Source organism: Balaenoptera borealis, assembly GCF_965194805.1.
Source record: "Balaenoptera borealis genome assembly, chromosome: 16".
In the NCBI taxonomy this organism is placed as follows: Eukaryota; Metazoa; Chordata; class Mammalia; order Artiodactyla; family Balaenopteridae; genus Balaenoptera; species Balaenoptera borealis.
The window spans coordinates 57,813,667-57,828,769 of NC_138872.1; the positions used below are offsets into that span (position 1 = coordinate 57,813,667).

The following is a 15,103-nucleotide window of genomic DNA, read 5'->3' on the forward strand; positions in this document are numbered from 1 at the left end:
AGTGCAGTGAGAGGGCTGGGAAGAAACATTCTAGGGCGTGGAACCATTAAGGTTCCCTGGAAGAGGGAACCCTGAGGCATGGGGTGGGAGAGATGTGGGGACGGACCTCTGTAGGATACTAGCTGTTGAGAGTTCTGAAGGTATTATTCATTTCCTTCATAACTTCAGTCCAGTCACTTCAACCCAACCCGACACAACCTAACCCAACCTAATCCAATCTGTCCATCCATCCATCCATCCATCCACCCACCTACCCATCCGTCCACCTATCCATCCATCCATCCATCCATCCGTCCATCCATCCATCCATCCGTCCATCCATCCATCCATCCATCCACCTACCCATCCATCCACCTATCCATCCATCCATCCACCTATCCATCCATCCATCCATCCATCCGTCCATCCATCCATCCATCCATCCACCTACCCATCCATCCACCTATCCATCCATCCATCCAACTATCCATCCATCCATCCATCCATCCATCCATCCATCCATCCATCCATCCATCCATCCATCCATCCACCTACCCATCCATCCACCTATCCATCCATCCATCTATCCACCTATCCATTCATTTCTACGCTCATGCATTCACCTACCCACTGGTCCACCCATCCATGCATTCACTCATTTGGTTCAACCACCTCCTTTTCCCCCCTCTGCCTTATTCATTTCTTCTTTCAACTGTTCCGTAAACACCTGTGGGGCAGCTACTCCATAGCTGGGAATGTCGAGGGGCATGAACTCTGCAGGGAGCTCACAGTCCCAGTGCTGTAAACAGATGCGCAGGCGAGTCTGAGAAGTGATTGTAATACAGGGATGAGCAAAGTGCTGTTACAGTTTGGAACAGGGAGGTACTATTTAGAGAAGTGGATCAGAGAAGGCTTCAAGGAGGCAGTGATGTAGGAACTAGTTCCTGAAAGAGGAGCTTCAGTTTATTGGCTGGACAGGTGGAGCAAGGGTTTATTTCTTGGGATGCTGCTGATTTGAGGTGCTGAGGCCATGCTTATCCTTTAGAGATGGTATAAGCTCTACTCCCCTTTCTCCCACCTTCCAAGCCTCAAGAAAGTCTGAATTATTCATTTCAAATTTCTATGCTGATGAAATTCAGGTTTAATTCAACAACTGATTGTTCTTATTCAAAACATTGGAGGGGAAAAAAACTATTCAAGGAAAAATGATAGAAGCTCATAGCAGGAAGTTACCTTCATCAAACCTCTTCGTGTGCATCTCCTGCAACTGAGAACCCAACATACCAGCTATTCATTTTGCTCAGAGGCCAGGAGGGTGTGTGTGTATATGTTTCTGGACTGATTTTGCTTCAGATAACAGACTGTGTCTTAGCGTTTGGTACCATCTTGCTGATGTGTGTCTTTTGTGCCAGCTTTGTCACATGGTCACAGAGCTGAACACTTAGACCCACTCAACATCCATCAAATATTCATTGAGCGTCTTCTGTCTTCCAGGCTCGGCACTAGATGTTGGTGGCCATACACTAACGAACCAGGCAGGATTCTTGCCCTTAGAAAACCCACAGTCTAGAACAAGGGGCAGCAAACTTTTCCCACAAAGGGCCAGATAATAAATATTTTAGGCTTTGCTGGCCACACGATCTCTGTGGCTGCTATTCATTTCTGCTGCTGAAGTTTGAAAGCAGCCTTAGAAAATATGTCCAAGAGTGGGCATGGTTGTGTTCCAAGAAAACTTCATTTACCAAAACAGGTTTGGCCCCCAGCTGTAGTTCCCTGATCTTTGCCTAGTGGGGGAGACACATGAGGAACTAGAGAATGATAAAATATTGAAGTAAGCACCGCCAAGGGGGTAAACACAGCGTTCAGAACAGAGTCCCCACCCAGGCTTGGGCAGTGCAGAAGACTGCCTGGAGGAGGTGATGTGTGGTCTTAGACCTGAGAGGTGAGCGGAGGGGGCAGGGTGAAGAGGCTGGGGGTGGGGCGTGGTGGGGAGGGCCCTCCAGGCACAGAGGATTGTATGCAAAGAAGCTTGAAGATGGAAGGAGATACGTGTGTCTAGGGAGAGGGGCTGGTGGCCCCTCTGAAGGGGTTGGCCAGGTGAACAGGGCACAGTAGGGAAGGATCTTGTAGGAGCAGGACGTGGCGCACTGTGGCAGGTTTTTAGCACCTTGTTTTATTTTGTCTTATTTTGAAAGACCCAACACTCCCATCTAAGCCAGCGTCCGGGCGCTCCCAGAGCAGGACGCGCAGGTCTTCACAGGGTGCCTTTGTCATCCTCTTCCCTTGATCTGTGAGGGCTCCCAGACAGCCCGAGGGCTGGTCCAGGAGGCAGGTCACTTGGTAAGAGGTTTTAACTGCAGAATAGAAGCCATAGTTGAGGGAGAAATGGAAACAAAACCAAAGCAGTCATTAACATGGAGCTGGGACAATTAATGGATGCTTATTTACCAAAGCTCTGTACTCATGGGTATTGGGGGGAGAGAGGATTAAATGCTGTAATGTGTATGAATTTCTGCCTTGTACATGCTTGAGTGTAATACGAGCTAAGATGCTCTAATGCCCCTCTCCTCTTCCCTGGTCTTTTCCTTTCTCCTCTGTTCCTCTCCCTTTCCCTCCCCTCCCTTTCTCTATGCTGTCCTTGTAAACCGGGATTAAGCAGTGTTCTTTGCTTTCTAGTACCTTTGGTAGAAAATGGTATAGAGCAGCACGATTAAAGATACGTGTGTTTTTGTTTTTGTTTTTGTTTTGCCGTGCTGCGCAGCTTGCGGGATCTTAGTTCCCCAACCAGGGATCGAACCCATGCGGCAGTGAAAGCTTGGAGTCCTAACCACTGGACTGCCAGGAAATTCCCACGGTTAAATATATGAACCCCTAGGAGAAACAAACCTTGGTTTGAATCCTGGCTGTCGCATTTACTAACAAGCTACTTCACTTCGCTAAGAATCATCTTTCTCCTCTTTAAGATGAGAATCCTGTTTATACCTCTCTCGTGGTTTATTGGGATAACCCATGTGAAATGTTTATTAGTGCTGTGCTTGGCAAGAGTGTTATTGTGATTTGTTTTAAATTTTGGGACCTGGCACATAGTAGGTGCTTAGCAAATGTTTGTTGAATGACTGTATGATGTATGCAAAACATAGTATTTTTAGATAATAGAACTACAAACCTTAGTTTGCCAGTTGGCATATAGCTTATAGGACAGCTCTCCTTGGATTACAGACAAGGTGGTCCCATTAAGTCCTCATCCTCTTTTCCCCAATTCTGTGGATTCTATTTTAGAAAAGTCACTTAAGTCAAAGTTCCCTTTTTAGTCCTGCTGCCAAGACCTTGGTTCATCATACCTCATCTGAACTCTGCCAGCAAGGTCCATTTTCTGGCCATTGGTCTTTTTCTACCCCACCCAGTCACCCAACTGTGGACAGATTGATCGTCCTAAAAATAAAAATGGTCTCTATCCTCTGCTTAATAAAAGATGTTGATGACACTCTGATGTCTAAATTTTAGAGTGTGACCTTAGGTCCTTCCCCAGTCTGGTCTGCTGATGCTTTTAGTCAGTGGTTCCCAAATGGGGGTGATTTTGCACCTCCACCTCCAGGGGACATTTAACAATGTTTCAAGATGTTTTTGGTTGTCACACCTGGGGTGTGGGTGTGTTTGTGTCTTTGGCATCCAGTGGGTAGAGGTCAGGGATGCTGCTAGACATCTTACCATGTACAGGACAGCCCCCCATAACACAAAATTGTGTGCCCCCAATTATCAATTAGTGCTGAGGCTGATAAGCCCTGTTTTATTCCCATCTTTCCACCATCCATGGCACCATCCTGACCCTCTCATTAACTTCTGAACATGTCTCCCTCTTTTTGCATCTCTGATTCCCTTTTTCTGGATTACTCTTTGTTTCTCTTTTTGCCCTGACACACTCTTATTCACCCTTGAGACCTATATCATATGTCTCTCCTTCCAGAAAGACTTGTAGGAACGAATTCCTTCTTTCTTTTGGAGCCCACAGCCTTTACAACATTATAGTGTTGTAAGTATTATTATTACAGAATTTATGCCATGTTCCACCCCCGTCCATTTCCAGGCTTCTTTAGTATCGAGTCTTGTTTATTCCCTTTTCCCAAAATCATAAGTGTTTGTTGGATGAATGAGTAAAATATTCAGGAAATAAGTGTTCAAAAGATTTACTCTTAGGTCCCACGCTCTTTTGAGAGAAATACTCTGGAATGACGTGTTAACACACACATTTCTCCCTTTCTTCCTCATCTCACTCATCTTCCGGATAAATTTTATGCTGATAAACTTCAAACTTTTCTGAAACTCAGACATGATTTGTGTTCGTGATTCAATTTCAATTTCATATCTTCAGCACTTTCGCAGTCAGTAATGTTTTCCATTTTGCAGTAAATCTATGGATGTGGCTTGAACACAATTTTCTTCGGTCCCACCCCGTGACACATTTACTGCCACCCACCAAGGGTCTTCATTTATGGGAATGGAAACGAATGCTTCCCGCGTATATCTGCCGACGTCTCATTCACATTCAGACCACGATTGTATCTTATTAGAACTGCATCGTCCCCCCTTGTGGGAGCAGTCGAAGTCCAGTGAACCCAGGGATCCTGATTCGTCTTTACCATTGCTGTGTCTGAAACGAGGCACATGGCACCTGGCACCATAACCTGCTGCTCAGTGGAAGCCTTGAATGAGGACGAAACGTATGGGCTGTTCTGAAGCTTTGGTTTGCCAGACCAAGATTTGAGATCACAGGGAGAAGTAGTGGAATGAGCACAGACTTTGGGTCACACAAACTTGGGGTCTAGACCTATATGTACCATTTACTATCCATGTGCCCTTGGGCACACTGGACTTTTTAAGCCTCACTTTCTTCATTTTTCTCATGGGCCTAATTTGCATCTATCTCCCAGATTTTTGTGCCGACTAAACCGATTAGCATGCAGTAGGGTATTCAATAAGTGGCATCTATTAATAATAACAGGACAACCACGTGATGTGGATCATTCTGTAACAGGGAATAGCCAATCTGACTACACACTGGATCTGTTTCTTTTACTTTTTTTTTTTTAATCTTTTTGGCTGCGTTGGGTCTTTGTTGCTGTGCGCGGGCTTTCTCTAGTTGCAGAGAGTGGGGGCTACTCTTCGTTGTGGTGCGTGGGCGTCTCATTGTAGTGGCTTCTCTTGTTGCGGAGCACAGGCTCTAGGCGCACAGGCTTCAGTAGTTGTGGCATGTGGCCTCAGTAGTTGTGGCTCGCGGGCTCTACAGCACAGGCTCAGTAGTTGTGGCGCATGGGCTTAGCTGCTCCACGGCATATGGGATCTTCCTGGACCACCTGGACCAGGGATCGAACCCGTGTCCCCTGCATTGGCAGGCGGATTCTTAACCACTGCACCACCAGGGAAGTCCCTGTTTCTTTTACTTTAACCTTTGCTTTCCTCTGCTTTTGTTCACTAAAAGGATACTGTGTATACATAATGGCCTGCCCCGGGGAACCCCGCCCCTCTGCCTGAATGTTAAACCAAAGTGCCTTTGTTCAGGGAAGCATCCTGACCACGTGTGGATGGCTGCAAGAAAGAAGAAATTAACACATTCCCTCCCTGAGGCTGGCCATTCCAAGTGATATTTGCAAAACCTATTGCCTTTTTACTTTACTTCCTCATCTCCTCCCCCTCTCTGTGCTGTAAAATAAACTGTCATCCAAACCCGGATAAGGTGGTTTTTCGGAGACACTCGTCTGCCATCTTCTCCGTCTGCCGGCTTTCCGGTATTCCCTGCCTCAACACCTCGTCTCTGATTCAGTGGCCTGTCCTGCGGCGAGCAGAGCGAGCTTGGACCCGGTAACAATTCCACGTAATTGGTCAGATGTTGAGGGCCATTCAGGTAACTGCACCATCACTACTATGAGTAGAGATTTTTCTAGACTGTCCTGCAGGGTATTATTTTTCTTTCTCAGGATTCCCCCCCACCTCCCCATTTGGGTCCCAATCACATCGGTCTAAACCGCAATTGCAGACAGAAGCTCAAGCCAGTTCATAATGCGTATCCAGTGAGTGGCGCAGGAACCCTGGATGTTGGAGGCAGCAGGGAACTTCGAAAAGCCCTGATTCATCACCCTCAGTGTCCAAAGAAACCTGAGGCTCAGAGAGGCTAAGTAACTGGCCCCTGGTCACACAGTGAGTCAGTAGCAAAGCCCCAACTTGGTCTAAGTTCTCCCGACTTCCAAGCCCTTGTTCTTTTTTTGCACCAAGAGGCCAGTGGCTTACATTTGGTGCTTTAATGGTCAAAGCACAAATGCTATTATAGTCGAGCCTATAGAGACCCACACAGCATTGCTTTCTGCAGCATTAAATTAAGTTCTTGATTCAGGTCTTTGAAGCCTGACGGCTTCTCATGAGAAGGGGACGTGCAGGAGAAGCGTTTCCAGAAGGGGTTTCTCAGAGCAATGCCCTTAGCAAAGCAGCTCCGGCCCTGGCTCAGACATCCTTGAGCTGCAAGGTCGGCTTCTGATACACAAGACTTTGATGGTGGAGCTGCTTCCCTGCAGGAAAACACCTGCAGTGAACCCAGCCCCAGGGCACGTGGTTCCCCTCGGCCACATCCTCAGTCTTCCTTCTGCGATGGGGGAACACTTTATGCTCAGGGTCTGTGCTGAGACTTTGGCTTGCCCATGCGCTTTGAGAAACCTTAAGAGAGAGAGAGGCTTGGGGGCCAGACTCTCAGGTACAAGGTCCGGTTCCACTACTTGTTGCGGGGTGACCGCAGCGAGTTGTTCAGTCTCTCTGCATCTCAGTTTCTTTATCCGTAAGAGGGGAGCGCTTGTCCTGGGGGGGGGGCTGTGATGACTGAGTCAAAGAAAGACAGTGCTTACAAAGGTATTTATCACATAGAAAGTGCTCAGTAAACATCATCAACTGTTGGTAAACACAGGTGCTGGATTCCAGCCTGATTCACATCCCCCTCTGTTTCTTCTTGCCTGTGTGACTTTGGGTGAGTTACTTGACTGCTCTGAGCTACAGTATCTTATCAGACAAATGGATATAAGAACAATACTGGAAGTTCTGATTTTCCTATATCCATCTTTGGGACAAACTGTGCTTTGTAGGCATTTACACTAAAGCCCATACACTCTTTCTTCTGTGTGAGTTTGGGGTTTTGAACATCAGCTGAGACAAATCCATCTTGACATCTGTGGGACGATGCCTCTTGGCAGGCAGTTCCTCTCCAGGAAGGTCTCTACCTTTGTCCGCACAGCAGTTTATGCCAAGGACTTTAATATTTTATTGGATTTTTGTCATTACTGTATAAAACCAAGCAGAAAGAAGTGCTGATCCTACTGGTGAAGGAACATGAGTCTCATAAACAAACACAACTGAGCCAAAGGGAGGAAAAAAAAAGAAGATAAAATCATAAAAGTCATCCAGCACAGCAGATCTTTAACTTTAGCTGGAAGATCTCTGGGCTTAGCTTACTGTCCGTCACTCAGTTGTGAGAGAAAAGAATAAAATGGAAGAATATGTATGAAAATGCCAGAAATATAGGGTCAAAGATTGCATCAGGAAAGTGAGGTTTAATTAAAGACTGTATACAAAGATTATCTTTCCCTCCCCCAACAGAGTAACTGATTATTCAAATTTTGGAGACATTTGCAGTTGTGCATTATATATGCCCACAGGGCTGATGATTGCTTTATATGTAAATGACCAACCTTAGTGCATGGTACATAAAGGTGCCTCCTAAATTATGGCTATCATCATCATCAACACCATCACCTTCACCATCATCATCATCAACATCATCACCATCATCACCACCACTATCACCACCATCATCATCAACACCATCACCATCATCATCATCAACATCATCATCGCGATCATCACCATCACCATCATTATCACCACCATCATCATCATCAACATCATCACCATCATCACCACCACTATCATCACCACCACTATCATCATCAACATCATCACCATCATCACCACCACTATCATCACCATCATCATCACTACCATCATCATCAACACCATCACCATCAACATCATCATCACCATCATCGTCATCCTTAAGGTTGTCTCAGAAGATTTGGAGTCAATCAAGACAAACTGAAAGCATTAGAATATCATCCATCACTTAGGTAATTCAGAAATTAACTATGATTTCCCCCAACAAGTGTCCTTTCTGCTTGGATAAGCCCAGTCTCGGGGAGTTCATTGGCTGTGGTGATGTGCTTGAGTGTACCTACTCTGTGTCAGTGTATTTCCCTGGGAGACTACCTGCTAGTGGGTTTTATGCCCTGTATGGATCCACAGAATTAGTGAAATCTCACTTTCACGGAGAAGGGCATCCAAATAGGCTACCCATCCCACAAGAACTCATTCATTCATTTATCTGCAAACATTTCCTGAGCACCCACTATGGGCTGGCCTCTGGGCTGGGCCTTGGAGGAGTTCCAGGGCCCGTGGGGGAGACAGACAATTGCATCAGGAATTGTAATTACAACCTGGAAAGATAAGGAAGGGAGCACTGTGGCAGCTTGCCGAAGGCGGTTAGCCCAGCTGGGGGGTGTGGTGGTCATGAAAGGCTTCCTGGAAGAGGTGACTCTTGAACTGAGTTTCAGGGGATGGGGAAGAGGAAGGCACTTCAGATAGAATGGAGAGGATGTATGAACAGACATGGAGCTCAAAAGACTGGTGGGTGTGAGTACAGATGCTGGTCCAGTGTGTGTGTATGTGAGTAGGGAGTGGTTGGAGGGTACAGAGGACTTGAGGATGAAGCCAGGAAGGTGAAAGGGTCCAGGAGAGCCTTCACGCCAAGCTAGAGTTTGGACTTTATTCAGGGGTGTGTGGAGCTCCTGTGGCAGCCCTTTAGGTCACCCTGACCCTGGGACGGGGGCTCCCTCCTCTGGGTCGAGCCGGTCCACTTGAGTGCAGCACGTCTGCTGGGGATCCGCTCTTGGCTTTCGTGTGGGGGCCAGTTCTGTTTCTCCCACTTCCCTTGGCATTTGCTTCGCACGGCTCCTTGATCCCTTCCTCCATCACCCTTTCACGGTCCAGTGGTAAGAGCTCAGCTTTGAAGCCAAACGGACCAGGGTTAAGTCTCAGCTCTCTGGCTGCCTACTTTTGAGCCTCAGCCTCGTTCCTTAACCCCCATCAACGTCAGTCTCCTTGCTTGTAAAAAGGGGATGGTAATAAACGTCTGGCTGCCTACTTTTGAGCCTCAGCCTCGTTCCTTAACCCCCATCAACGTCAGTCTCCTTGCTTGTAAAAAGGGGACGGTAATAAACGGAGCAAACATTTACGGCCAGTTATATGTGCCGGGCACCATTCTAAGCACTTTACAAAAATTACTCATTGAATCTTTACAACAACTATTATGATCCCTATTTTACAGATGAGAAAACAAGGACATGGAAGGCCCCAGTCTTTCTGGTTGGTAAGTGGCAGGACCAGGAGGCCAGAGTTGACATGAAGATCAGAAGAGTTAAGACACGCAGGGTCCTTGATGTACTGCCCAACACGTGGTTGATACGCAGGCAACTGTCATAGTTATAAGCTCTCCGAGAAACATACAGAGCGATGCTATCAAGGATAGAGCAGTCCCCAGAGAGAAGCAAATTCCTTTATCACAGGGAGCCATGGAAGGCCTAATTCAGACTGACTCATTAACTCCAGACAATAGAAAACGACAGACCAAGCCTCTGATGGAAGAGACTGGAACAGCCATTGATTAGAAGACAGACTTGTTTCTTTCTTCCCCTACTGATTGACCGACTTCTGAGGGCTCTGCTTTCTTTGTAATTAAAGAGCTAACTGAACTGTCAAGCACGGTTCCCTCTTCAGTCACCATCACGGGGTGCGGGGAGGACGTCTGATAAGCCATAGATTTCCTCCTGCCCAGTACAGCTCAAAATCCAGCCAAGCGGGCTTCCTTGGTGGCACAGTGGTTAAGAATCCGCCTGCCAATGCAGGGGACATGGGTTCGTGCCCTGGTCCGGGAAGATCCCACATGCCGCGGAGCAACTAAGCCCGTGCGCCACAACTACTGAGCCTGCGCTCTAGAGCCTGCGAGCCACAACTACTGAGCCCGCGTGCTGCAACTACTGAAGCCTGTGCCTAGACCCCGTGCTCCACAACAAGAGAAGCCACTGCAGTGAGAAGCCCACGCACCGCAAGGAAGAGTAGCCCCGCTCACCGCAACTAGAGGAAGACCACGTGCAGCAACGAAGACCCAACACAGCCAAAAATAAATAAATAAATAAATAAAATAAAGAAATAGAAAAAAAATTTAAAAAGGGAAAAATCCAGCCAAGCACTGAAGTTTCCAACCTGCCACTCTTGAATCCCTGAAGTCACATGGAGTCTCTTTTTTACCACCCAAATAAGGTATTGGCAATTGGAATCAGCCATTGAACAAGAAAAAAGGACGTTTGCAAAATCGCTGGATGTGAAACTTGGCTGTAACTGACCAGGGAAGGGAATGGAAGGGTGGAGGGGAGGAAGCTGCCGAGAGTTGGGGGCAGCAGAGCCGAGTGTAACCTGCTCATGTTTGGAAACAGCAGACCTGGGTTTGGATCCAAGGCTGGCCACTTCCTAGCCATGTGATTTGGGACATGGCTATAAGTGTGAATCCTTCCTAGTTCCTGCCCAAATTCAAGCCCAGGATTTGGTACAGGCATCAAGGGTCTCTTTTCAAAATAGATGCTGCATGGTGGCTGGGAAGAGGGTTTGGTTTGGGGTCAGACCTGGATTCACGTGTGACGGTGGGGACCGACTTCCCTCTGGGAACCTCTGTTTCAGGCGAAGATTGGAGATGAACAGTAAGGAGTTTGTATCATGTAGCAGTTAGAGAAGCCGGCTCCGGAGTCAGACTGCCTGGATTCAAATCTTTGCTCTACTGTGCTGGTTCTCAACCTGGGGTCATTTTGTACCCTCCTTCCCCAGGGGACATTTGGTCATGTTTGGAAACATTTTTGGTTGTCACAGCTTGGGAGAGTTGCTACTGGCCTCTAGTGAGTTGAGGCCAGAGATGCTGCTCAATATCTTACAATACACAGGACAACCCCCAACAGCAAAGAATGATCCAGCCCTAAAAGTCAGCAGTGCTGAGGCTGAGAGACCCAGCTCCATGGCCAACCAGCCTGGGGAGCAGTCACTTAACCTGGTCAATATTCTGTTCCCTAGCAGCGCCTGCCTTGGGCGGTTGTTTTAAAAACAGAGGCATCACGGCACCTTGCACAGCACCGGGTACCCAGCAAACCCTCTATAAATATAAGCTTGGATTTTGTGAAAATGAGAGCCAATAGCATATATTAACTGCTTGGCCATAGTAAGTCTGCAAGTAACAGTAGGGACGTGATCGTGATGACGGCCGTGTGTTCTATTTTCACAGGATCTTTGCAGTGCCCCTGAAATCCTTCTTCTGTCCTCCACACCTCGGCATCAAAGTGATATTCAAAGCCATTGTCAAAATTAAAAAAGCAACAGACTTGCCCCCCGGGGAGGTTGATGTTGGATCTCTGGTCTGCTGGTGCCGAAAATCATAAAAGGCAGCTGCCTCATCCCCTGGGTTTTCTAAAAGCTGTCTCCAACTTGAGCAGTTCTTGTAATGGGGACTTGTTTTCCTGGAATTGGGGGGGGACGACGGCTCTTTATCCTCCCCTCTCATGTTCTGTCTGGGCCTGTCATGGCCAAATGTTTGTGTCCCCCCCAAATTCATATATTGAAGTCTTCACTTGCAATGTGGTAGTATTTGAAGGTGGGCTTTTGGAAAGTGATTGGGTTTAGTCAGACGAGGTCATGAGGGTGGGAATCCTTGTAAGGATTAATGTCCTTATAAGAAGAGAAAGAAGACACTAGAAGGCTCTTTCCCTCCATCCCTCTTCTTCCTCCTCCTCCCCCCCTTCCCCCTCCCTCCTCCGCTTCCTTCTTCTTTTACTTTCTTTCTCAATCTCTCTCTCTCCCCACATGGAAACACAGTGAGAAGCCATGATCTGCAAGTCAGGAAGAGCGTTCTTGCCAGGAACAGAATCTGCCTGCATCTTGACCTTGGACTTCCAGCCTCCAGAACTGTGAGAAGTCAACGTTTATTGTTTAAGCCCTGGAGTCCATGGTGTTTAGTTATAGCAGCCCAAGCTGACTAAGGGCCCTTGAAATAGGGATTTTGCCAATACCTCACCTTTTCAGGGAGATCCTGGAGAGGGGTACTCCCCTCCTTCTTCACCCCATACTCCCTCTTCACTAAGCAAAGAAGAGTGGTTTTTCCAGTAGCTGGAGCTTGACTTCCTTGGGCCATGTTGGCGGGAGGAGCAGTACCGCCCTCTACAGGTGGAGACAAGAAGCAAAGCGAGAAGCTGGCTCCCTGGTCTCACTCCTTCTCTGGCGCTGATGTCTCATGGGGGCCACCTGGGGGGCAGCTTTGGGAAGGCCCACACTCTCCTCTCTTTGCCTGCCGTAGGGTGGATGGGTGGGGTGGTGGGCCAGAGCCTGATGCGTTCTTCAAAACTGTTCTATAACCAAATCGAGTATAGTCACCCCTCATGATTTGCGAATTCACCCACTGGCTGAAATTGATTTGTAATCCCACAATCAACACTCGCGGCGCGTTCATGGTCGTTTGTGGACAAGGAAGAGGCGGTAATGGCCTGAGTCACCCGTTGGGTACACTCCCAGCTGAGGGTGAACCGGACAAAGTCCATACTGTGACCAAGGGTCCTTTTTGCTGTCTGCGGAGTGCCATGGTTTGTTTTTTTGTTTGTTTGTTTGTTTGTTTTTTGGCATTTTTGTGCTTTTTGTTGGTGATTTTTGCTGTCATTTTTGGGGCATTTTGGTGCTGTTTGTTGGTGATTTTGCTGTTTAAAATGGCCCCCACGTGTAGAGCTGAAGTGCCGACTGCATTCCTACGCACAGGAAGGGTAGGGTATGCCTTATAGGGAAAATAGTTGTTAGATAATCTTCTTTCAGGCATGAGTTACAGTGGCCATCAGTTCAGTTTTTATGAAACACAAATGTTTATTAAATAAGGTGTCTTTAAACGGAAATCCAGATTAAACAAGGTTATGCAGTGATCGGGTGGTGGAAATGTTGTGACCGAAGTACCTCTCACAGGAGCAAAGGGGCAGTGTTTGCTGATTCAGTGTTTGCAGGGATTTTATAGAATATAACCGTGTTGGGCCACAAGAATTGACTGGACTTTAATGCCCTCTTCTCTCCTGGTGTGAATTATCTGCTGGTTAGAGTCTGGAGGGGAGGAAGGGGAGTGACTAGTGACCAAATCCTCCCGGCTTAGTTTCCTCCTTACCAGATATTCTCTGCTCTTCACCATCGCAATGCTTTTTGCCACTAGGAAGACGCTGCAGAATCTTCTGTGCGATGGAATCCTTACTGGAAGGCTAGCTGTTCCTCCCAGGAACATGTCAGTGTAGAATCTGTCAGAGAGGAAAGGGCCCAGGTTCAAATCCCGCACTGCCACGTTGCCCCTGTTTAATGCAGGCAGGTCGCATACTCTTTGTGACTTAGTTTCCTCGTTCTGGGGGAATAACAAACTCCTACATCCCAGCACTGGTGTCAGAAAAAAATGAGGTCACCCAATCCCAGCATAGGTGCCTAGAAGAGTCAGTTTTGATTTCCTTTCCCCAGGAAGGGTTGTAACAGCATCAGAAAACTTAGGTTCCATTGAAAATATATTGGAAGCAAGGACCACAAGCCCCATGTTCATGATTTTTTTTTATAATGCTTTTTTAATTCTTTATTTCTTATATATATATTTAAGTCGAAGTATAGTTGGTTTACAGTGCTGTGTTGGTTTCAGGTGCACAGCAACGTGATTCAGATATATATATATATAGATATATATATATATTCTTTTTCAGATTCTTTTCCCTATAGGTTATTATAAAATATTGAGTATAGTTCTCTGTGCTATACAGTAGGTCCTTGTTGTTTATCTGTTTTATATATAATAGTGTGTATATGTTAGTCCCAAACTCCTAATTTATTCCCCCCCAACTTTTCCCCTTTGGTAACCATAAGTTTGTTTTCTATGTCTGTGAGTCTGTTTCTAAATAAATTCATTTGTATCATTTTTTTAGATTCCATATATAAGTGGTATCATATGATATTTGTCTTTCCCCGTGTTCATGACTTTACCAAACCACTGCTGCTTCCTGTCTTTGGTCAATGACACTGCTTGAATGTACTGGCCACTGTGAGCCCTAGGCTCCCCGAAGCCTCTGGATTTTCATGGAGAAACAGTGGGGATGGGAATGGGAAATTCTCCGTTTTCTGGGCCATTGTGGCTCAAGTCTGGAGTCCACGGCTGCCTTTGCTGACAGGCAGATATCTACTCACTGACTGGGGTGGTTATTTTTATGTGTTAACCTGGTGGGGCAACGGTGCCCAGTTATTTAATCAGACACTCATCTGGGTATTGCTGTGAAGGTCTTTGGTAGACGTGGGTAGCATCTACAATCAATTGACTTTAAGGAGATTACCCTTGATAATGGATGGGAGTGGTCTCGTCCACATCCATAGTTGAAGACGTTAAGAACAAAAACAGATGTCCTGGAGAAGAAGAAATTCTGCCTCCAGACTGTAACATGGAAATCCTGCCTGAGTTTCCAACCTGCTGGCCTGCCCTACCCACTGTGGGCTTGCCAGCTCCCATGACCGAATACACCAGTTCCCTGAAATCGCTCTGTGTATTGTTCTTTCTTATTCTGTCTCTCCGTGTTACCCTCTCTCTTTGCCTGTCTATCTATCTATCTATCATCTATCTATTTATCTATCTATCTATCTATCTACCTATCTATCTATCATCATCTCCTGTTAGTTCTTGTCTTAGTCTTTTCAGGTTGCTATAACAAAATACCATAGCCTGAGTGGCTTATAAACCAAATAAGTTGATTTCTCACTGTTCCGGAGGCTGGAAGTCCAAGATCAAGAAGTCGGCAGATTCCATGTCTTGTGAGACCCACTTCCTGGTTCATGGATGGCCGTCTTCTCACTGCGTCCTCACATGGAAGGAGTGAGGGCTCTCTCTGGGGTCCCTTTTATAAGAGTACTAATACCAAAGTCCCCACCTCCTAATACCATCACACTGGGT

At 46.7% G+C, this 15,103-nt stretch overlaps 1 long non-coding RNA gene across 1 annotated transcript in view; it reads left to right on the forward strand.

The window, feature by feature from the left end:
• Positions 1 to 14,762, forward strand: part of LOC309613664 — a 100,628-nt gene extending 85,866 nt beyond the window's left edge. Inside the window, exon 3 of the long non-coding RNA XR_014235839.1 lies at positions 9,395 to 14,762. This is a non-coding gene — a long non-coding RNA (uncharacterized lncRNA). The remainder of the gene's footprint in view (positions 1 to 9,394) is intronic.
• Positions 14,763 to 15,103: the final 341 nt, after the last annotated feature.